The sequence below is a fragment of the Elgaria multicarinata genome, chromosome 19, assembly GCF_023053635.1.
Source record: "Elgaria multicarinata webbii isolate HBS135686 ecotype San Diego chromosome 19, rElgMul1.1.pri, whole genome shotgun sequence".
NCBI classification, from domain to species: Eukaryota; Metazoa; Chordata; class Lepidosauria; order Squamata; family Anguidae; genus Elgaria; species Elgaria multicarinata.
Genome location: NC_086189.1, coordinates 4,064,053 through 4,089,049, shown reverse-complemented (window position 1 = coordinate 4,089,049; position 24,997 = coordinate 4,064,053). Strand labels below are relative to the sequence as shown.

The following is a 24,997-nucleotide window of genomic DNA, read 5'->3' as shown; positions in this document are numbered from 1 at the left end:
TGCCAACCAACAGCAGCTGCTCCAGACGGAATACCCCCTGAGGCAATGCCCCCCTCAACAGAAACAATCTCCCCCACACTTGCCCTAAAGGGGGATGTTTCTTGCAAAACATCCCGGGTTCAAATCCTGGAAGGGGAAGAGGGTGGAGGTATCTTTAAGGGGAGGGGGCAAAACACAGTGGCAGAGCCCCTGCTGTGCATGTGGGAAGCCTGGGGTGCAAAATCCCCATCAGCCTCTCCAGTGAAAAGGGTCAGGGAGCAGGTGATGACGAAAACCCTGCCCTGCCCCAGACCCTGGGCATCCGGAATAGGCTCCTGCAACAACAGGCCAGTGCCCCAATCTTACGGAGTTCAGGGCCTTTACAGTTAAAAAGGCAACCCTGAAAACAAGCTCAGAAAGGAGATTTCCAAGATGGAACCCCCAGTTTCTTGGGTTCGGGAGAAGATCCACAAACACAACCTAGGTGTCACTTGGATGTGCTGGAGGCGAAGGGACAGAAAGTCACCCTGCCTCCGTTTCCTTCCACCTACAAAGAAAGGAAGACAGCTCCAGAAGGCCTCTCCTTTCTAGCATTTTGGAACAATGATGGGAAGAATCAGAAGCTGGCAGAAACCCTGCGGTGGAGAAAGAATCGGCTTGTGGACGTCCCGGGACTGCTTTTATTTTTTAAAAAAATAACAAACACCCGGGTGAGCCAGGATCAAAGGAGACCTCCCTGCGGATGTCAAGGAAAGCCGCCGTTGATCCACACGACCGTCTGCTTCCACTAGTCCCGTTTTGCGGCAAAAGGGGAACCCGAAAGGTTTGCGCACTCGAATGGGACGCGACTCTGAGTTCTGGCAGCAGTGCGGGAAACTGGGAATGTGCCACGAGTGGGGATGGAAGGGGGCGGAAAGTGGCCGACACAAACTGGGGTCCGCCTTAGGAAATGGGCTACTATTGAGTCAGACCCTCGGCCCATCTAGCCCAGTATTTTTGATCTGGACTGGCAGTGTTTCTCCGGGGTTTGAGGCAGGAGGAGTTTTCCCCAGCCCCAGCGGAGATGCCGGGGAATCGAACCAGGGACATACTTGCAGGCAGAGCAGAGATGCTGACCCTGAGCTTTCATCTTCCGCCTAAACAGAAAGTAAGGTTCCAGTCCTCATGGGACTGAAGAAAGGACAGAATTAAATAGGAAGATAGGAAGCTGCCTTTTTTAATCTTGGACTATTTTCAATCTTGGTCAGTATTGTCAACACTGACTGGCTAGAGTCCAGTGGAGGCTGGTGGCTCTGAGGTCCGTGGGTCCATGAATCTGCTCCGGGTTTCAATCAGAACCAGTTAGAACTCTAAAGGGGCTCCTCACGGGGGTTCCGCACCTTGGAGAGCTCCTTTAGAGTTCTGACTGAAACCCGGAGCAGATTCACGGCCCCACAGACATCAGAGTCACCAGCCTCCATTGCTAGAGTCCCAGATCCATGGTCCCTGGTTTCGAACACAGTCATGTGTGAGGCAGCCAAGGAAGCAACCCACGTGTGGGCAAGCCGGGCATGGCGCCACAGAACGACAGACGGAGCGGATCCCATGCCAGACTGTGGGCAGGTTCATCTGGAGGCTGCCTTTCGCTCTTGGTTTCACTCTCACATTGACCAGCTCCACTTAAGTTGGGTTTTGTTAGTTAGTTATGGCATTTCTATACTGTCCAAGAGCCAAAGCTTGAGTTTTAGGCTGACAGAAGCAGGAGAAACCCAGAAGAGCCTCGAGGCTGCAGCAGAACAAAGGTTCAAATAGCTCAGTATCCTTTTTCTGACGGTGGCACAACCAGATGCCTCTGAGAAGCCCACCAGCACGGCACCAATCTAATACGTGAAGAGAAGAAGAGCCCTGATTCCGTGTCCTGCACTCTGGGATGATCGAGAAGAGATCCTGGCCCTCCTCTGTGTGGGAACCTTTTAAGTATTTGAAGAGTGCATAGACATACCGCCCCTGATCCGAGAGGTAGCATATAGCTATCAGGACTAGTAGTCATGGATAGCCTCCTCCTCCTCCAGGAATTTATCCAACCCTCTTTTAAAGCCATCCAAATTCTAGGGGGATGCACTACTCTCTGGTCTTGGAATCCACACACATGCACGAGGAAGCCACGCACAGGCACCCTTGTGCCACAGAGAAGTTAATCCCAAATAGCTCCCTGCCCTATGTCAATTGGGTGCTCAGAATAACTAAATGAGGGACTGGTAAAAAGTAGATTTCCAGCTGTTTTGGACTACGGTTCCCAGCATTCCTAACCATTGGCCATGCCTCTGGGAATCCAAGACCAAAACATCTGGAACAGAGCTCCCTCTAACCATCACATCTGCAAGGCGCCGGACACAGAGCATGAACAGGAGCTCCGTCCTGGTTGTTGAAACCCCCCCCCCCCGCCCCCCAGGTGGGGAAACCAAGGCTCAACACATGGACATTTCATCAAAAAGAGGGAGGAAGTGTATGCTTTTTTTTTGCTTTGAAAGCAAAAAATTCAGATTAGTTTATCGATCGCCTACTGTTTATCTTCATTTAATATTATTATCGTTCATGCTATTTCTGTTTGGGCTGCATGTGCCGCTCCTCATGCAGCCAAAACAGCACCATCCAGGCACAAGAGGGGAGCGAGAGCAGGCTCGGGGGAACTGCCAGGATGGCAGAAGCACGAAAAAGGGAATTAGGGTGAAAAACTGGGTGGTAGTGGAATGGAATGGGAAACTCAGAGAGAGGGTTTGGCTGGCTGGAAGCTTAATCGGGAGCACTGCATTTCTTTCTTCTTGCTAGTTCTATAGCACCGTCTATGCACATGGCACAAAGCACACGATCACAGCTCCCTGCCCCGCAAGGCTTACAGTCTCAAAATTGACACGGGAGAAACAGCGGCAGAAGGGGAAAGGGAACGGAGTCCGGGGGGGGGGGCAGGGGGTGCGTTCCCGTCATTGACCCGTAGGCTGTTGAGGGTACAGCACGAGTCGCTGCTGAGTCCCAGGTCCAGGGCCAACAGCACAAGCAGGATGGAAAAGGGCACAGCCGGGCCTCTGCCCCGAGGAGCTTACAGTTTAACTATCGACAGCAGGGAGGGGGCACAGGGAAGGGACTTTCCAGGTTAAGACTTTCCTCTTTGCCCAGGCATATGGCAGCACATCTTAATCACCCACATGTTTATTTTCAACGGTTTTTAATGCTTTATGTATGTATGTTCCGCGTGTTAGAATTTTAAATGTTGTATACTCGTTTTTATCTCAATTTTAGAATTTCCGCAAACCGCCCAGAGCACGCTAGCTATGGGGGCGGTATATAAATGTAATAAATAAATAAATAAATAAATAAAAGGGAGGGGCCGCGGCTCCGGGGTAGAGTCGCAGGGTCGAGTCAGCCAGCTGCGCCGGGGAGACGCTGCAAGTCAGGCGCGTCTCTCCGCCTCCCCCCCCTTCCCAAAGCCGAGAGGCCTGGCCACTCACCCCCTCACCCCATCTCCTCTCCTGCTTCCCAGGCCTCACCAAAAGGGGCGTCCCGCTTCGCATCTCCCCAGTGCAGCCGCTGCTGCCAGGCGGACCGGGGCCGATTCCAATAGTGGCCCCCTCGCCTCGCCCGGCCGCCTCCGGAGGCAGCTGCCGAAAGCGCTCCCTCCGAACTGGAGAGCGGAAGGGCTCGTGCGCGACAGCAGGAGCAGCCCTAAAGTGATGCCCTCAGGACGGAGTGGGCGAAGAAGGGATTTTCGCGTGCACGCCATTGGCCCGAGCCCTGGCTTTCCACGGTCCTTTGCGCTTTTTCTTTTCAAAGGTGTGCATTTTGAACAGGAGAAAATTATTTATTTATTTATTACATTTATACCCCGCCTTTTCCCCCCTCCAAGGAACCCAAGGCCGCGTCCATAATCCTCCTCCTCTCCATGTTATCCTCACAACAACCACAACCCTGTGAGGTAGGTTCGGCTGAAAGTATGTGACTGGCCCAAAGATACCCAGTGGGTTTCCATGGCTGAGTGAGGACTAGAACCCGGATCTCCCGACTCCCAGTACAACATCTTAGCCACGACACCACACTGGAAAATTTTCCAAAAAAAAAAAAAAAAAAGTGTACCAATTAAGTGCACTCGCGCCCCCCACCGAAACTCATAGAGTAAAGCATTAAAATGTGCATTTTTTAATAATGTACATTTTCTAAATGCAAAGGCAAGTTCGGTCATTTACGAGCATCTTTGGAGACCACGGTCTCCTGCCCGCATTTGGGGTGGCAGATGGAACGTGTTGGCATGTTTTGTGTGCATAAAACAAAATGCTTGTGCGTGCCTAACTTTGGGGCAAAACATCCTAGCTACACGTATGCGCTGATGGCGACTGACTCGGAAAAAGATCTTGGGGTTCTGGCGGGTCACTAGAAGAGAGCACTGGCCCAGCCTGTAGCTGTTTTGGGAAAAGGCAAATTCCACGCTATGGGCCTTTAGGAAAGGGGCTGGAGATAAACGTTTTATTATTGTGGTTGTAATGCTCTTACACAAAGGTCGGGCGTGGCCAAATCTGGACCACCCCGCGTCAGGAAGAGCGTTGGAATGGTGCAGAAAAGGGGAAAAACCAAAACGGCCAGGTGGTGGTGCGGCTTCCCTGCCACTGGTGACATGGGCAGACATACACGCTAAAGCCACTGGCTGGGGATGACTGCAGTTGTAGTCCAAGATACCCGAAGGGCGCCTGGTTGGGGAACGTCATGACAGTACAATGGATCGGAGCGGCTGGCGCGCAAGAGAGACAAAAGGAGGCATTTGGCACAATGCGCATTTCACGCTATGTAACCCAGGTTGCGGTAAGTCATGTGATCGCTACTAGCTTAGATGAGCTATTTTCTTAAAAAACGGGATTAGACAAATTCATGGAAGGAGGAATATTGATGGCTCTTAGCCCATCGGAGCTAAAAATGTATTTATTTATTTATTTTTATTTATTTATTTATTTATTTATTTATTACATTTATACACTGCCCCATAGCCAAAGCTCTCTGGGTTGTTTACAAAGGTTAAAAACAGTGAACAGTAAAACAAATATAAAAAATTAAAATCATCAAAAGCATAAAAGCAACAATAGACATTTAAAACAACTATTCAAGGGGCAGTTAAAAACTCAGCATGTGTTGTTAACTGCCTGGGAGAAGAATTCTTGCCCGCTGCCCTTGAGATTTCCAGAGACAACTGATATGGTTTCAGCTATCCTGAATGCGGTGTCTTGCTGCCTGAAAATGTCCCTGCCTGTCCCAATCCTGGACCCCAAGAACATCAGAACATAAGACAGATGGATGCAAAGGACTTCGTTTCAGCCCCTCCGATGATTCCAAATCTCCCTGGAAGCTTTGCCTATTTTCGCAGCTAGCCTGGCGACGGCGTGCTTTCGGCATTTGTGAGCAAGTAAAATGGGAAACCCCCCATGCGGGGCGGGGTGGGGCTTTCAATGGAGACTGCAAAGCCTGAGAGAGAACGCCCCGACCAATTGCCTTGACTGAAGGAGCGTCCCCCTCCACTCCCAGACCTTTAATTTTGCTGGCGGCGTCCGCTTTGTAGGTCCCCTAGGCCGCAGCCTGGCCTCGTCCTTCCGAAGGGCTGAAAAAGCCCTGGCCTGCGAATCTCCTGACATACGGATGCCAAGACCTTCCCACGACTTAATGAGAGACCTGGAATTCTCCCCCAAAAGACAGAGCACCGCCCAAGGAATTCAGACCATGCAGGAGCCGGTGGGAAGGCCAGGCCGGGGAAAACACACACAGAGCGTAACCCAATGCATCCTTACTTAGAAGGAAGTCCCGCTGGGTTACTCACTCGTAAACGTGTGTAGGGTATTTGCACAGCACTTAGCAAGTGTTCAAAGCAGTCCATGTCTGGTCTCAGACATTATTGCAAACAGATCTGCCAGGAGCTTAAGACCAGTCCTCTGGGCATGTGCAAAGTGCCGCCCACAGCTCGAATGCAAGCCGCTCTGTATATGGCTCCTACAGGAATCCTAGTGGAAAAATGCAGTCCTTACAGATGTCCCATATAAAGCTATGGTGCGACCCCACTGGGAATACTGGGTTCTGCTCTGGCCGGTGCAACTCAAAAAGGAGATTATAGAGCTAAGGAAGGTGAAGAAAAGGACAACCAAAATGATCAAGGGACTGGAGCGACCTCCTGATCAGGAATGGTTCCAGCATTTGGGGGTTTTAGCTTAGAAGGAAAGCGAGTAAAGGGAAACATGACAGGCTTGGGGGAACCCCAAAATATGCAGCTGTACAGAGTCTTCAGCAGGGGAAAAAAACTCTTAAGGGGTGGAAAAACCCCAAACAGTCCAATGAGTGATGAGTATACTCAGCGGCTATGGAATATGGACTGTTTTTGGGGGGGGGGGGCACGGGAAGATAAAACCAGGGGGACAGGAGAACGGAATGGAGTTTTCTAAAAAGGGCATGGCTGGCTGGAGCTCTGAACTGGAGCACTCACATTAAAATGTGTGTGGGTTTTCCCCCCAGTCCCACAACATCAGTTAGAGCCCTGGGAATACGGCCTTTCCCTGCCACGCTGTCCTTCTCCATGCAAGGCGTGTGCCCTGTCCCTGCGCTGCGGTCCTCCCTGAACTCCTCCAATGGTGCGTAATTACTCTCCAAGGAAAGCCCCCCCCTTCCTAACCCAGAGACATCCATTCCCCCGAAGGTGACACTCTTGCCCGGTAAATCAATCGCCCGTCTCCGTCCAGACATGGCCATTCTTCTTGCCTGCTCTCATCAAAAGTTCACCCTTGACTGATGGCTCTAGCTATTAAAGTAACCCGGGAGAGCGGCGAGGGGGACGCATCCGGTCCGGATTTCAAGAGACACTGAGCAGTCACCTCCTTGGGTCTTTCGCTTTCTCGGTTTCCTAATGCAATAGCAAACGATTCCAGAGAGAACGCTGCTGCAGGAACAGGTTCTGCTGCTCCCTTTTCCATCAGGGCTGCTTGCAACCAGGGACAGATAACTTCCCTGGCACTCCAGAGAGGCCCAATGGTGATTGCTTTCATCCCCTCCCCTCCCCTGGCTGGCACTGGGCAGAGACACCCTTGGAATGTCCCAAAATACCCCAGCATAGCATTATTCCGAGGTCTTATAGGTAGACTGCCTCTTAAATGGGAGGTTCCACTTAGACATCGCAGCCATGTAAGGCCACTGACTGAAGAGAGAGTCTACCACAAGAGACCTTGCGCACACACACACCCTCAAACTGGCAACGACTCATTCCGAAGTCCCAGCTTGTGCAAGAGCTTAAAAGCCCAGAATCCTCCTGGGCCAGGGAGTCATGTGATACCAAAGGGCCAATCGTATGCTGCTATTCGATATAAAGCACCAAGGTGTCTGACGAACGCTCAGTCTGGGCCAAGTGGCCACCGCTGCCCAACCCCCCCCCCCCCCGCCCGCAGTCACCTCGGTTTGCCGCTCACCTCTTCCCGGCAGAAACAATGTAGCTCCCAGAGCAGAGCTTCAAGAATAATTCATCAAAGCACCCACCAGACGGACAGCCTCTTCACAGGGCCAACATCCCGGCACCGTTTCAAATTAAATCAGCCTGCAAGACTGCCAGGAAGACTGGACGGGGTGCGCGTGCCTGGCGCCATCAGAGAGAACGGCCTGGCAGAACTTGCACAAGTTCCTGCTCCACTCCTGGTACTGCATGAAGCCAGGAGAATGGACACAAATTTATGGCCCAGTGGTTAAAAGGAAGAACATGCGAAGAGCCCTGAGGCTGGGTCAGGCCAAGGGTCCATCAGGCCCAGCGCTCTGTTCACACAGGGGCCAGCCGGCTGTCGACCAGGGACCCACAAGAAGGACACGGGTGCAACAGCACTCTCCCACCCATGTTCCCCAGCAACTGGTGCACACAGGCTTACTGCCTCTGATACAGGAGATAGCACATAGCCATCAGGACTCGTAGCCATGGATATAGCCCTCTCCTCCTCCAGGAATTTATCCACCCCCCTTTGAAAGCTGTCCAAATTGGTGGCCGTCATCACATCTTGTGGAAGAGAATTCCATAGTTTAGCTATGCGCTGTGTAAAGAAGCCCTTCCTGTGTGTGAGAGAGAGGAAAATCCTGAAAGGGCTACTGGTGGGCCCCTGCTCCTCCAGCCGCTCTGCACCAGGGCCTCTGGTTTTACAGAGAGTCTGGCTTTAGCCTTCTTCTGGCGTAGAGAAAAACGCCAGCTTTGTCTGCACATGCAGAGACCAGGGGGTGGAGCAGGGAGAGAACTAGCAGACCAGAGAAAAAGGCTGAAGTTTAGACTCCTCCCTGATGTGATAGTTTTCTACATGCGGGGAAGTTTTGTTTTCAAACAACAACAACTTAAGGGGAAAGATTTAGGGTGAGGGGATGTAAACTTCTTGATGTGATAGTTTTCTACATGCAGGGAAATTTTCTTTTAAAACAACAGCAACTAAAGAGAAAGATTTGGAGAGGGGGAACATGTGCCCTCCCTTAGTGTACCAGTTTAGCCTGCAAAGGGGGAAGTGGCGTTTTTGAATGCTCTCCTTTGTTTTTATGACTCCCTGCATGTCGAAAGCTAACGGGGAAAGCTGAGCGAGAGCCTCTCTCCTAGTATGCTAGCATGTGGAGGAGCCATGAAAACCAGCTTCTGAAGTGATATATAGTCGGTTTTACATCCACCACCTCATTTCGCTGCGTGCTTCAGTTCAGGACAGCATTGATTGCAGCATCAAGGGAAATATTTTTTTTGGCAAAAGGAGGGGGGGAAGCACACAAGGTCCCTGCGAAAACCTTCCCCAGATAAACAGAGGTGGAGACTTTGGAACCTGCTTAAAAACACACAGAGGGCGTGTGGATTTTCATACCTCTGGGGCATGGAATTCCTGGTGCGCCAACTGGTTTGGCAAGTTAGCGCACCGTCCCAGGGGAGACCAGGAGCAGAGCCCACAACAGAGCTGCACAGCAAGGCACCGTTTCTTCTTCTTCAAAGGCAGAGTCACAAACAAAGCCATGAAGGCCCAGGGAAAGCAGAGCCTTTGCTTATGCGCCAGAACCAGAAGCCTCTGAGCTTCCTCGCCTGTCCTGTACTGTGTGCACATGTGAATGTCGTTAGTGAAAGAGCTTTACTTTTCTTCCTTCTTTAAAAAAATAAAGTGGACATTCGGAACCAGATTTCTTCAGCCTGGCACACTCCAGGTGTCTTCAACTACAATTCCCATGGACCCTTGCCAGCATGTCAGCTGGGGGCGATGGGAGCTGTAGCCCAACACATTGCAGACCTCGGTTGCAGACATTTGATCTAGCCAAGGGCAATTTTACATGAGCTGCTTAGAAATTTTATTATATTAAGAGGTATGTAAATATTACTAATAAAATAAATAAATAAACTGAATAGCACAAGCCTATGCATATTTACGCAGAAGTAAGCCTGTTTGTTTAATGAGGCTTACTCTCAAGGAAGTGGGTATAGGATTGTGCTCTAAAACAAACACAGATCTGCTTTAGAGAGGGGTGTGTGTGTGTGTGTGTGTGTGTGTTTGTGTGTGTGTGTGTGTGTGTGTGTGTGTGAGAGAGAGAGAGAGAGAGAGAGAGAGAGAGAGACTGATGCTTATAAAAGTATACCTGGTGTACAGGGAGTGATCAGAGAGATGTCTTTCTCCACCTCTCATAATACCAGAATGGAGGGCCTTGCAGTGAAATCCGTTAGCAGGGAGATTCAGAGTCCGTGGAAATAAAAAAAAAGCAAACAACCCCCTGCAAAGTTAGCTTATGGAACTCACTGCCACCACTTAGAAGGCTTTAAATAGACAAAGTTATAGGATTTCAATTGCTATCAGCCATTATAACTCAGTAAAACCTCCATATTCAAAGGCAGTGACAGAAAACAAACAGGACAAGGTCATCACCCAAGAAACCTGCATGCTGTTGGGTACAGAATTCTGGCATATCAATGGGCATCAAGGTGATTTCATTTATTTATTTATTCAGCCCAAGTACTGTCCTCCCACAGCAACATACAATGATCAGGGGTCTGGAAACCAGGATGATCAGGGGTCTGGAAACAAAGCCCTAGGAAGAGAGACTGAGAAAACTGGGCATGTTTAGCCTGGAGAAGAGAAGATGGAGGGGAGACATGACAGCACTCTTCAAATACTTAAACGGTTGTCCCACAGAGGAGGGCCAGGATCTCTTCTCGATCCTCCCAGAGTGCAGGACACGGAATAACGGGCTCAAGTTAAAGGAAGCCAGATTCCAGCTGGACATCAGGAAAAACTTCCTGACTATTAGAGCAGTACGGCAATGGAATCAGTTACCTAGGGAGGTGGTGGGCTCTCCCACACTAGAGGCCTTCAAGAGGCAGCTGGACAACCATCTGTCAGGGATGCTTTAGGGTGGATTCCTGCATTGAGCAGGGGGTTGGACTCGATGGCCTTGTAGGCCCCTTCCAGCTCTGCTATTCTATGATTCTATGATTAAGAAGTCGCACCCCACCTAATTTCCCCCTGAACATCTGATATTCGGATGTAGGCGACCTCCATCTTTCCAAGAAGAAGGCCGGTTTTAGAAGTCCAACAGCCTAAAAGTGGCATTAACCACTATTTTTTATCTCTCAGCTGAGGGATAAAAAATTTTTCCATGCAGGGCAAAAGCCTCAGCTGATGTTCGGGCTGACAGGCCCAGTATGCCATCAGGGTGCCAAAAACCAAAACCAAAACCAAAAAAGCCCTCTCCGAGCTGCCACGGAACGGGCAAGAGATAAACTTACAAAACAACAACAAACGAAATTGTTAAGACGACAGACAAAATAAAGACAAAATAAAGATGCATCTTGGGGGAGAGGCCTGGCTTTTGCAGCAAACCGCCTCCACAGCAGTTAAACTGAAACTCTGGGCTCCCTTCCAAGGGGATGGAAAGTTCAGAGAAGATCCGAAGGTGGTTTGATTTTCCTCTTAATTTTGGATGGCTTTAAAAGGGTTTAGACAAATTCTTGGAGGCTATGGCCATCACTGGCTACTAGTCCTGATGGCTCTATGCTACCACCAGTATCAGAGGCAGGATGCTGGGGAACGCAGGCAAGAGGGTGCTACTGCACCCGTGGGCTTCTCATTGAGGCAGCTGGTTGGCGACTGTGGGAACGGAACGCTGAACAAGATGGACCCTTGGTCTCACCCAGCTTGAGTTTTCTCATGAGCGGATTGAGAAACCCCTGTGCAAGCCATCTTAACATTATTTTCTGCAGGGAAGGACACCAAGAGGCTTCATACAATGACCTCTTCCTTCAAAGGGACTAGCCACACAAGTTTCTCATTTTGTTTTTGTGGGGACAATGTCTTGTTTGCAAGTTGTTTGGAGGCTCTGCTTGCTCACACCGTGGCTAACTGGAGGAGTGCTTCCGCGTGGGCCTTCTACAAAGTTCTATCGTTGTTGCTTGAATTGTGGAAGAAGCAAGCCACTTTTTCTGTTTAAAGCTGAAATGGAAAAGTGACTTGCCTCCTCAGCACCGGCAGAAACAGCAAAAATGAGGGAGCTATTACACTCACGTCCTACTTGTGTTCCAGTGTGTGAATGAATGCTGGACTAGAGAGGCCTTTAGTCTGACCCAGGCAGGCTAATGTTCATTTAATTTTGGCTCTGTCCCCCCAGGGCCCCTCAACTTCCTGCCCTGAATCACAGGTTTATGAGCAACTGAGATTAGACCACACTGGTGTAAAAGGATTATTGTCCTGATACATCAGGACAGTGTCCCTTTAAAAATTAAATGTCCAGGTGTTTGGTATTTGGGGAGAAATTTGGAGGAGGAACATTTTGGGGGCCTTCCTAGGCATCCTATGGGCTGCCTGCCATGTACCTTTGGCACACCTGAAGGTAGCTCGCCAGGTAGCTCACTAAGGTTATTTCTACCAGCCTTGAGCTCCGGGTTCAAGCCCTAGACCAACATTCCCCAACCTGGTGCCCTCCAGAGCTCTCAGACTACAACTCCCAAATTCCCCAGTCAGCACAGTCAATAGGAGTTGTAGTCCAAAACATCGGGGGGGGGGAGCGGCAGGTCAGGGAAGGCAGCCCTGGAACATGCAAAATCTCACAAACCAAAGGAATTGCTCGGAGCTCCAGCGTTTGCATCGCGGTTCCCCCCCCTCCACGAACCCCCCCCCCCACACACACTGCCTGAGCTCTCTTCCCTTGCGCTGCTAGAGACACAATGCATTATGCAAATCTGCTTGATTTGCATAGTGTAATCAAGTTGCAGAGTGTTGGCTTTTTAAAAAACCAAACCCCAACTAAATATATTATTATTATACACAGTGCTGGTTATTTGTGGGTCAAGAGAAAAATAAATAAAAGGGAGGGGGCGCAGAAGAGATATTTCATTGCAGATTTGACACGTCCTTCTGTCCGTCTGCATTCCTAGCATGCTCAGAGCTGTTGCTCCCTCTCCAAAGCTAATATGTGGGGTGCGTTACTCCATGCACACACAGACACAAGCAGTCCTAATTAATTAAGGTATCAGCAGAATCACTTCTGACAAGCTTTCGTCAAGCACCAAACATGGAGCTCGTCTTCCCCCCTCCTCAAATCCCCCTCCGGCTGCACGGGCATCAACCACCGAATTTGGGAGCCGGCGCACGAGCGGGTTCCCGAGACGCGAGCGTGTTCTGTCGGCAGCCCAGCGAAGCAAAGGTGCATTCTGGAGACCCGCTCCTCGGGAGATGGCTCCATTAACTGCGCCGCGGAGGCCTGTAGTCAATGATTCACCTGGTTGATTCCCAATCGATAGGTGGGATTTGGCCTCCCGCACCTCGCGGCCGGGCAAACCCCGCGCACCTTCTATGGCAGTTTGCTTCCTCACCTCTTTTGTAAAGTGATCGGGTCTGAATTGCCCAACCTGCCCCAAAACACTTTGCATGAAAACAGGAAACAAAAATATGGCCGCTGATTCATTCCCCAATCCCAGCCCTCAGTGGCTCTGAGAAATCCGCCAGCAGGAGAGAGATCTACTGCTTTAAAGCGCTTTATAACAGTTTTATAGCGCTTTAAAGCAGTTAAAGCGCTTTATAACTGTTATAAAGCACTTTAAAGCAGTAGTGTAGATCCTGCCCAGCTCCTACAGGCTGGGAGGAATCCACTTGCTCTTTTCCAAACTTGATATTCTTGGGACAGCCGTTTGCAGTTTGTAGCGTTCATTGAAGCCTGAATGCATGGGAAAGGTTTTGTTGATTTGGCTCTGGCTTGCGCATTCCAAATCAATAATGACTGATGTTGTGCTGTGATGTTTTGAGTTTGCCTATCTTGTACTTAATTTGGAGTATTTTTATGTCAGGGTTAGCGAAATGAGTGGTTTTATGATTGCGATGATGTATGGTTGTAATGACGGAAGAGAAAGCTCTCAATGGCCACTAGCCCTGATGGTTATGTGCTACTTTCAGTATCTGAGGCAGCAAGCCTGTGTGCGCCAGTTGCTGGGGAACATGGGTGGGAGGGCGCTGTTGCACCATGTCCTGCTTTGTTGGTCCCTGGTCAACAGCTGGTTGGCCACTGTGTGAGCAGAGTGCTGGACTAGATGGACCCTTGGTCTGATCCAGCAGGGGAGACATGATAGCACTCTTCAAATATTTAAAAGGTTGATCACACAGAGGAGGGCCAGGATCTCTTCTCAATTTTCCCAGAGTGCAGGACACGGAATAATGGGCTCAAGTTACAGGAAGCCAGATTCCGGCTGGACATCAGGAAAAACTTCCTGACTGTTAGAGCAGTATGACAATGGAACTAGTGACCTAGGGAGGTTGTGGGCTCTCCCACACTAGAGGCCTTCAAGAGCAGGGGGCATTGAGCAGGGGGTTGGACTCGATGGCCTCGTAGGCCCCTTCCAACTCTGCTATTCTATGATTCTATGATTCTAATGTTCTTATGTCCTTATGATGTCTTGATATGGCTGTTTTGTTAGTCGCTTTGGGCACTTTTTGTGGAAAACTGGCATAGCAATGAAATGATGATGATGATGATGATGATGATGATGATGATGATAAGGGATGTCCGGCGAGGTTGGTGGATAATGCTGGCATCCCTGTTAATAAAAAGATGCTGGACCAACGTCCCTGTGAGCTTTGCTTCCACTACACCACTGTTCCTCCCTATTGCTTCTCATCCCCCCGGACAGGGGGTAAAGTCAGAGCTGTCTGGATGGATCAGACCAAAAGTCCAACTCTGGATGTGTTGGACTTCAACTCCATCACTCCCAGCCAGGGTCCTGCTTCCCACAGGGGTCAACCAGCCACCCCCAAGCGCCAATGAAAGTCCACGGCCTTAGCTCACCCCCAAATTCTAGGAGGCCGATCAAGGGTTCTTCGCCATTGAGGACTAAAGTGAAGCTTCCATGTTCAGGCGCAGCCAAGCTCTGAATGCCGGCTGCTGAAGAGCAGCAGGGAAGTGTCTTCCATATCCTTCTCACGGGCTTCCCGGGAGCATCTGCTTGGACTCGTTGAGCCTTTGGTTTGATCCAGCAGAGCTCTGCCCATGTTCTTTTTGGGGATGTTGGGAAACTTTGCAAAGGAACCAAATGAGTTCTGATTTCTATGAGTCCAACTCATGGATTCTATAGTGGACCAGCTTTTTCTGAGTCACATGCACTCTGCAGATTTGCCAACCTTAAAAAAAAAAAAAGAAATCTGGAATTTTACGCAAATTTAGTCACAGAAAAATATCTGATTATTTTTTAAAAAACAACAACCAAAAAGGTTCATTTCCTCCATGGGGGTGTGCATTAAAATGTGTGTTTTGGGTATGTGCGTGCATTTTGTGAGGATCCGCGCATTTGAGGGGTGATTTCCACATTTTTGCAAGTGCGAATTTGCACGAATGTGAATTTGCGCAAATTTGGGTTATTGGGGGGGGAAATCTGATTCCATCAATGAGCAGACAATGGAATGAGCAGCCAAGTTCTACATTTAGGGAATAGAAACCAAATGCACAGTTACAAGATGGGGGACACTTGGCTCAGCAATACTACAAATGAGAAAGATCTTGGAATTGTTGTAGATCACAAGCTGAATATGAGCCAACAGTGCGATATGGCTGCAAGAAAGGCAAATGCTCTTTTGGGCTGCATTAATAGAAGTATAGCTTCCAAATCACGTGAGGTACTGGTTCCTCTCTATTCGGCCCTGGTTAGGCCTCATTTAGAGTATTGCGTCCAGTTCTGGGCTCCACAATTCAAGAAGGACGCAGACAAGCTGGAGCGTGTTCAGAAGAGGGCAACGAGGATGATCAGAGGTCTAGAAACAAAGCCCTATGAAGAGAGACTGAAAGAACTGGGCATGTTTAGCCTGGAGAAGAGAAGATTGAGGGGAGACATGATAGCAGTCTTCAAATACTTAAAAGGTTGTCACACAGAGGAGGGCCAGGATCTCTTCTCGATTCTCCCAGAGTGCAGGACACGGAATAACGGGCTCAAGTTAAAGGAAGCCAGATTCCGGCTGGACATCAGGAAAAACTTCCTGACTGTTAGAGCAGTGCGACAGTGGAATCAGCTACCTAGGGAGGTTGTGGGCTCTCCCACACTAGAGGCCTTCAAGAGGCAGCTGGACAACCATCTGTCAGGGATGCTTTAGGGTGGATTCCTGCATTGAGCAGGGGGTTGGACTCGATGGCCTTGTAGGCCCCTTCCAACTCTGCTATTCAATGATTCTATGATTCTATGAAAGGAACTGAACGATCTGCAAAATGCAGACAAGGTGGATTTTACAAAAAGCAGACATGCCTAGTTTTTATGCTCAACACACAGACCCGGGTGGAAGCTAGGCAGGCAGGGCAGGAATAGAAGGGGGCAGCAGATGCCACAGGAGGGTAGATCATACTTTCTCTGTCCTGGTCTAAAAATGAAATGTACGAGGGACATGTTTCGATACCGGACGTCTGGGAAGCACTGCTTCAGGCAGCTCAGCAGTCAAGGGAGGGGTGGTGGTGTTACGGATCTGTCTACCCAAAGCAAGACGGCGGGCCACAACTGCTCGTTTGTGAAAGTCCTTCGCTTGATTTGTAGCCTGCCTTTCTACCAAGAAAAAAACAACACCCGAGGTGGCTTGCAGCCACAAATCAAACTGGATTAAAACAATGATAAAACAAATGCACAGAAACACAATTAAAAATGCCAGCCTAATTGGGGTGGCCGGACTGGTGAGCGGGGCGAAGGATTCCGAGGGTGAGCGGAGGTCCGTGAGCGGCGGAGGGAATGGCAACCTCACGCTCCAAGGACAGGCGGGAGCCGTCTGGGGGAAGAGACCTCACTCGCTCGCTCGCTCGCCAGACGGAACACACCTCCTCACAATCAATCCACTTCCTCATGCCATGCCTGCCCTGCTCACATCTTTGGGTCCCTCCCTCTTTACAAACATTAATTTATTTCGCCACTAAAGAGCTCAGCAGCAGCCAAAGCCATTAGCGGGACGTTGGCTTGAGATTTATGGCCGCAGTGGTCTGCCATGAGCCGCTGCGTTAGGTGGGGATCGTAGCCCGGTGACAGAGCGCATGTTTCGCATGCAGCGGTTCCCAGTTCAATCCCAGGACGAGGCAGCTTCCTAGGAGAGCATCGATGTCTGGAGAAAGGCTCTCACACACAGCCTTGCCATTGGTGGCTTGCACGCTCACCTGGGGCGAGCAGAAGGCATCTCCAGGCAAGCAGCTGAGCAAAGGACATTCTCTGCTAGCCTGTTCAAGGCCTTGGAAGCTTCAAGATGGAGGAACCCAGAGGCTTCCCTGTTTACTGGAACACCCACACTTCAAAGCGCCAAGGTGCGCCTTCTGACACATGAGAACTGGCCGCAATTGAGGTATAAAGCCTTTTTGGGTGTTTGAAGCACCACCCCAAAGATCAAGCCGAGAACAGCAACTCATACAGAAATGCAAGGAATAGTTTTATCTGGGGATAGCTAAATTAAGCTGCATCTCTGTATCGGGTCATTTCATCACTCTGAGGCAGGGGGGAACACAGCAGACATTCCCCCACAGAGGATAACAGGAATGAGATGCAGTCGGACAAACAGCGGATCCCGCAGAGAGGCGACAAGCAACTTCTTTGGGGGTGGTAACTAAGGGCTCTTGGAAGGCCAAAAGAATCCTCCCACTATGCCTCACTACTGGTTCTCTTGCAGCATGCTTACATGTTCCTGCATGCAGGTCAGGAGTCATTGCAATGATCCTTACAACGTCCCTGCAAAGTAGGCCAGCATTAAGAAACCCTCTCTCTATGCACACACTGCACCAGGGATGCAGAATCTCAAGGCCTCTGGGTCAAATCTGGCCTGTCTGTAGTCCCAATCCAGCCCTCCAGATTTCTCCAGATGGCCCCGTTCCCTTTTCCCTGCCCCCCCGTTCCCCCCCATCCAATCATTCACCTTCAGCTCCTTTTCTTCCCCTTTCCAAAAGCACTAAAACGTCTCTCCTAAGGGTGAGCTACTGGCCAGAATAGCTTTAAGATAAAATATGCTGGTATTAAACTTAAGTATGTATTTACCTCATTTTTATGCCATCCAGTAGCTGAAGATCTCTGGGTGGTTCACACACAAAAACCATGGGGGGTTTTTGGGTGGTGGCCTACATGTGTTGGACTACATCTCCCATCGTTCCCATCCAACATGACCATTAGCGATGACGGTAGATGATGGTAGATGTAGATATGGAGGGGAAGCAGTTTGGAAAACTGCACAACCCATCATTTCGAGAACCTCCCCACGCTGGGGGGCGCTCCTCATCAGAATCGTGTCCCTTACTCCTCCGTAACCCACCCATTCAGAGCGCTGGAGAACATGCAGGGCGCGGACACATGGATCCATCCCGCCACCTCCGTCTCCCAACAAGCTCCTCACCCAAGTATCTCATTTCAATTTAATTTTACATCCGTCATGGATTTTGCAGAAAGTATTTCAAGAACATATTCACTTCACAATATCTTACTCCCGTTTACATTTAACTCGCCCCCCTCCCTCGGCCATTTCTATCTAATTCCCCAAGTCATCCCAAACCTTGAATAATTCCAGGTAGCTTCTTCTTCTTCTTTTTTTTTAATCAATGGCTGACAGACTTGTCAAATTACTTCAGGGACCAACAAAGCAATTTTTAAACATTCATAAGCCCTCCTAGCGCTGTTAAGCACACTGAATTTTAAGAGTGAAAGTGAGTCCTACTCAGTAGCACGGATCAAACAGGATTACGGTTTTGTAAACGAGAAATTCATTTATTGTTAATGAATCGTCATAAAATGCCGGGGTGGGTGGGTTCTGAGGCCCACCTCCTGGACCATGTGCAAAAATAAAAGGAAGGAGTGAGAGCTCCCACCTATCGAGGCAGGGTGCAAGAGGAACAGCCCCCCCCCCGCTCCCCCAGGCCTGAACGGATAATATTATGGAACTCCAAATGGTCTGGTGGATGCTTAGATGAAGTTGGAGAAGCAAGCGTGCAGTCCTATTTCAATCTTGCATGGCTGGGGGCGTTCTTCACAGCTCTGGTTGGCAACTACATGGCCTCTCCGTAAAAGGGGTGAGCGGCGGGGGCGATGGCGCAACCCAACCCCTCTAAAAAGTAGCCCACCAGCAAAACCACAGGGTGGTTTTAAATTTAGTATATCTGTTTTTATTGTTCACTGTTTTTAATTTTTGTAAACCGCCCAGAGAGCTTCAGCTATGGGGTGGTATATTAATGTAATAAATAAATAAATAAATAAATAAATAAATAAATAAATGTGGGTTACTTTCCCTTGGATCTTGGCAACGGGACGGTTGGGACTGTTTGGTCATCCGAATTTGGCCCACGAGTGTTCGGTTCCTGCCCCCCCCCCGATTCGAAAGAGTGTCTGTTTCCTGTGTTCCGGTGCCTCTGGAGCCAAGCCGGATTGCGCGCATGCTATGAGTGGACAGACTCAGCATGCTCAGGAAGGACAGCAGCCACAAGCACACAGGCCAGCAAGCACCAGCCCCACGGGGCAACTGCGGCATGTCGGAATCTCCCTCCCCCCCCCCCCCGACGTTCCATCCCAGAAATACTTTGGAAATTCTCCTGGGCTGATCTAAAGCCACAGCTTTCTCCCCTGCCTGCACCCTGCGTTCTCAATCCAGTCTCAAGAGGAAACACAGCTGCCGTCCTACCGGAAGAATGGTTGCTGGTGAAGACCAGCAAGGGAGGGCTAGTGCTCATGGGCTACCCATGGTCATCCGGTTGGCCACTGCGGGAAAGGTGATTCTGGACTCAGGTTCCCCACCACTGGACTCGATGGTCTCTGGACTACAACTCCCATGACATTGGACATTGGCAGGCAATGGCAGCAGTCCAACACATCAGGAGCCCCCCTGGCAGGGAGAGGCCATATGAGGCATGCTAACCTGGGAGTCCGGGCCACTGGGGCAGAAAAGAATTATTATTATTATTATTATTATTATTATTATTATTATTATTATTATTATTATTATTATTGAAATATGATTTTATTGCAAGCTGTTACGTATTTGTGACGGAAGGAGGCCTTTGATTAATGATGATGATTGTAAGTTGTTGTTATTATTATTATTAGTATTTTTACTTATAGCTTTTACCTGTATATGTTTTAATTTTGTAGAGCCGCCTTGAGGCCCAGCATTTATGCCTGCTTACCCTACTCTGTGTCTGTTGGCATTCTCCTATGCGGCAGGGCCTTGCTATTTACTGTTTTACTCTGTACAGCACCATGTACATTGATGGTGCTATATAAATAATAATAATAATAATAATAATACAAATAAAGATGATGATGATGATGATGATGATGATGAACTGTTGTAGATCACAAGCTGAATAGGAGCCAACAGTGCAACATGGCTGCAAGAAAGGCAAATGCTATTTTGGGCTGCATTAATAGAAGTATAGCTTCCAAATCACATGAGGTACTGGTTCCTCTCTATTCGGCCCTGGTTAGGCCTCAACTAGAGTATTGCGTCCAGTTCTGGGCTCCACAATTCAAGAAGGACGCAGACAAGCTGGAGCGTGTTCAGAGGAGGGCAACCAGGATGCTCAGGGGTCTGGAAACAAAGCCCTATGAAGAAAGACTGAAAGAACTGGGCATGTTTAGCCTGGAGGGGAGACATGATAGCACTCTTCAAATATTTAAAAAATTGTCACCCAGAGGAGAGCCAGGATCTCTTCTGGATCCTCCCAGAGTGCAGGACATGGAATAACGGGCTCAAGTTACAGAAAGCCAGACTCCAGCTGGATGTCAGGAAAAACTTCCTGACTGTTAGAGCAGTACGACAATGGACAATGGAACCAGTTACCTAGGGAGGTGGTGGGCTCTCCCACACTAGAGGCCTTCAAGAGGCAGCTGGACAACCCTCTGTCAGGGATGCTTTAGGGTGGATTCCTGCATTGAGCGGGGGGTTGGACTCGATGGCCTTGTAGGCCCCTTCCAACTCTGCTATTCTATGATTCTCATGTTCTTATGTCCTTATGATGTCTTGATATGGCTGTTTTGTTAGTCGCTTTGGGCACTTTTTGTGGAAAACTGGCATAGCAATGAGATGATGATGATGATGATGACCTTATAGGCCCCTTCCAGCTCTAATATTCTATAATTCTATGAAACATTGTGGGGTTATTGCAAGCTTTTATGTGTGTGTTTATGGCAGGAATAGGCCTGTGGTGGTGGTGGTGGTGGTATTATTATTATTATTATTATTATTATCATCATCATCATCATCATCATCATCATCATTATTATTTTGAAATGTTGCAAATTTGTTGCAAGCCCCTATATGTGTTTCTGGAGGTGGGTGGGGGGAGGCCCTCTGAATCAAGCAGAATAAATAGTAATTCTATGCAGCCCCAGCAATGTGGACCAAACCCTAGGAAGCAGCAGCACCTTCCTCCTTCCGGCCTCTCCACGTGAGCACAGCTGCACACAGCTGTCGGCCAAGTAACGCCACCGCAGCAAACCACACAAGACCTGCAGCCGCTTCTGCACCGTCTGCCATTGGCTTGCTTTGGCTCTCCACTGTTCTCCGGATAGCCTACACAGGGCAATCCCACGGTATCCTCACCGCAGCCTTCTGAGGTAGGTTACAGGAGGGGGGTGGCATGCAGAGAGCTTTTGTGACCAAGCAGGATTCGAACCCAGCCACCCTGCCCAACGCTCCCACTGAGCCTCAAAACTGATCTTAAATAGCTGTGGAAAAGGGAGAACATTCCAAGCAGCTTGTCCCCCCACCCTTGAGCCATGGTGAGAGAAGCTGCATCTGCCGGAATTCTCCCTCCTGCTACCAAAAGCGCAGGAGGTGGTGGCGACACTTGGGAAACACCAAACCTGAAGCCTTGAGAGGGCAATTCCCTTGAACTCTCAAATTGTTTGCTTCCATAAAGGCTGAAGTATTGTTGACAGTGGAATCTATGATGAGATGGGCCAGGAAGGTGTACGCAGGCTGGGTTCAGGGTGGGGGACGGCAGCCTCGCCCCTCCCTTTCTCTCTCTCTTACTCCAAGCTGACAGCCACGAATGGCTGTGGATCTGCATGAAATTTGAAAATCCCCCAGACAGAATGTTCTTTCTTCCAAAGATTTCATTCCTCTCCCCCTCCCCACCCCTCCGACCATATCCGAGTGACCTAGTTTTGACAGTTGTTTGAAAATATCTAATTCCAGAGCGAGCTGTTCTCTCTCTCCTCCTCCTCCTCCTCCTCCTCCTCCTCCTCCTCGCCCCCCTCCCAGCATGCACACTGCTCCCTGAGCTCGGGAAAGGGCTGCTCTCAGCCAACATCTGCCCCAATTATTTCCTTGGGCCGCAAACGGGACTTGATTCTGGAAGGCTGGAAATAATTAATGCAAACAGCTTTAACCATGGATTAGGCAAGAGAAAAAGACAATTCATGGCTTGAACATTTGACATTTTTGGAGCGATGCAGATGTGGTTGCAATGGAACTTGAGCAACCGTGGCGGGAGGAAGCAAAACGCGGACTCATCTCCGGAGCCGCTGAAAAGAGGCAGGTTTTCTGCCCCTTAACCCAGAGGTGGGCAGACTTCAGGCACTCCGATCTACTTTCACTTTCTTGTTTAATTAGAACCAAGCGATGCCGACTGGCGAATGCCGGGAGTTTTAGGAGCTCTTTTTCCTGCCTAAGCCTGCAAAGGATGCACCCTTAACCGTGTAGCTCGATGCATTACATAAGCGGGCCGTCTCTTCCGCACATTTGGAGGACGATACCGAAGACAAACCGAGCGCGACTGGCGACCATGGTTAAACGTGGAAAGTCTTTGCCGGTTGAGGGACCCTTGGCTGAGGCCCCTGTCCCCTGCCAAACCCCACTCATGCAGCAGAAATACAGGCGGAAGATTGCACCTCTTTTAAAAACCCTGGATTAATTTATCCGGAATAATCACACACACACACACACACACATGCACGCCCCACTGTGGTCATGGATAAGAATCCAGACCCTACTCTAAAGCACAGAGTGGAAAAGGAGAAGGTGTGTGTTTGTGTATGCAGAACTCTCCCTGCATGCATGCAAGAGGAATTAATATGCACGAGGGGAGGTGAACATAATCCAAATGCAGACAGAACGCCCTGAAAGGAGCTTAAATGGCCATTTAAATCACACGTACTGGGGTACACAGGTCCCACCAGGCCAGAACAACTTGGGGAGCAAACGCACACCCAGAACTGGGCCAAGGCAACGTTCCTGACTCCTTGTTCAGGGACTTCCTTGGAAACACCCCATTGGTGAGCAGAGGCAAGTAACTTCCAAGCCTGCGCTACTGGAAGGCCCCTCCCGATGGCATTCTGTTTGGAATTTCTCAGGCCACGCCCTCCTGCCCCGCTGCTGATCTGGAATAAATGTCATTTCTGGGTTTCATGGTCAGAAGAAAGGATTTTAGACTCTCCTCTTAACCATGCACCGAAAGGGCAAATGGAAGAAAACGAAACAAAACCGCAGTGTTAAAAGTGTAAGCAGTGGCATGAATCGGGGGGTGGGGGAGAACCCCCATAAAAATCCCTTGCAGGAACAGTTGGCCATCTAGCTCCGCCCCTCCCATCTTTAACCTCACCTGTTCAGCACAGCCTTCTCCCCTTTTGGCCATGCCCCTTTCCTTAAAGAAACAGCTATCCATGTCATCACAGTGCCTCTGAACATGTACAGACAGCACCTCATCCTTGCCACGGAGCCTATCCCTGACACAGACTTAAGAAGTCAAAACTTCCTGCTAGGGCATTTTCTCATTAGAAATTAAGCACACACAGACACGCTTTCTTCCAACAGCATTGTGAGAATGCAGCCCAAAAGCTGTCTGATGGGTTTAAAGCTCATGGTGATACTCTGTGTACACAGCTAAACCTTACAGTTCTTGGAAGCAACTAGTCCACATTAAGGAGCTGCGCCCCAAGTCTACCTGCAAGTCACACTGCCCCATTTCTCGGTTCCTTACAGCTACGGATGTACAGATTTTGTTAAACGCGTTCCGTCTGTGTTAGATTGTCAGGTACTTTTCGTTCCGCCCTCTGCACATTGATGGAATCGAGTTATTCTTAACATCCTGAACTTGTGTTCGCATTTGAAAAGTGTGATCTTGCGCAAATGTGCACTTCCAAAAAGTGCATTTGTGCAAATGCGCAAATTCCTTCAACTGCACATGTTCGTGCTTTAGCCTGGGGGCGCGGGGTGGGGAATGCACATTTTGAGACAGCATCTTTTTTAAATTTTCCATATTTTTGTATGACTAAATTTGCGTGCAATTCTGGAATCCACACGAACTGGAATCCACACGATGTGTAAAAAACACGACTCCGCGGGTAGGAATCTGCGGGTCGGATGGACAGAACCTAACCCTAACCCTTTGAATCCGTTGAAGACTTCTGCAATATCCCGAGCAATAGCCTGCCTTTTGTGCCATTTTGCCGGGGGTGGGGGCAGAAGAGCCGGATGTTAAATAAACGAATAATTACCTCATTTCCACTTAAGTGTTCCTCTTGAATGTCAAGAATTCCAACATTTCAACCTCCCTCCCCAAAGCAAAGGGGCATCCAGAAGTCCCAGAGGGTAAACAGGCAGAGGCCCCGGGCACGGAAACATACTGCAAACACGCCATTCCTGCGCATTAAAAATAAGTTGCAGGAAAGGAGACCACAGTGCGGCGTCACCCCCACCCCGTGCGCAACCGAGTGCAAAGAAGGGAAAACCTGACATTCCCCCCCCCCAAATTCCGCACGTGAGAGGTGGCAAGGCGAGGAATCCCACCCGTCGCCCTTGACGCGAGCACAAACCAGGCCAGCTTGGAAAGCACATCCTGTTTGCAAGACGTGATCCCAGCTGTTCGGGCTGATATTTGCAAACGTGGTTCACCCCCCCCTTCCCTTCTTCATTTTCCGGTTGTTTAATCAACGAAAGGAAGAAAACGAAGCGCCGGAGCAGGAGACTCCGAAGCGAGACGCAGAAAGGCCCAGAGCAGAAGCAGGCAGCCTTGCGCTGGGAGCTCGGAACAGCTACCAGGACTTTTGTCCTCCGGGCGATGCCAACACCTGACAGCAAAGTCAGGAGGATCTACTTACAGCAGTGAGTTCCACTCCCGGGACGCTTCCAGAAAGTGGGGTGCGGGGGGAGGCTCTGGTGGACCTTCCCCCACTGCCCCCCCAAAGCAGGAAGTTCAGCCTGCTAGTCCTCAGACCTCCTTGTATGGCGCGAGCCGTTGGGCTCGGCACGCCGGCTGCTGGCTGCGAGCCCAGTGCGTTCTGGCCTCCGCAAGCTGTTCCAGCCGTCCGTCCGCAGGGAAGAATCCCTGCCCAGTTCAAACAAAGCCGTTCCTTTAACCCCTTGTGAGTTGCGCTGGGACTTTCTTTTAAAGGGACAGGCTGAGGGTGCGCAGCTCTGTGGGGGTGACAAGGCGCCTGGCTTGCGCGAAGGGCTGGGAGAGCGAGCCCTGATCCCCCTCCCAAACATGGGAAGTCCCCTTCTGCAGCCTCCGCCCCTCCGGGCGGCATTCAGCCCGGCCCTGGCCCTGCCACATGGGTTGTCCC

General features: G+C 49.8%; 1 protein-coding gene across 3 annotated transcripts in view; it reads right to left on the bottom strand.

Annotated features, from left to right (window-relative positions):
* The window catches only part of DAB2IP (DAB2 interacting protein), a 91,461-nt gene that overhangs the window by 54,081 nt on the left and 12,383 nt on the right, over positions 1-24,997 (bottom strand). Inside the window, exon 1 of one of the 3 annotated variants that reach the window (XM_063144501.1) lies at positions 24,533-24,621. The exons of the other annotated variants lie outside the window; for them this stretch is intronic. The gene's annotated coding sequence lies outside the window, so the exon portion shown is untranslated. Of the gene's footprint in view, positions 1-24,532; positions 24,622-24,997 lie in introns of those variants that run through there. 3 annotated transcript variants of the gene reach the window in all.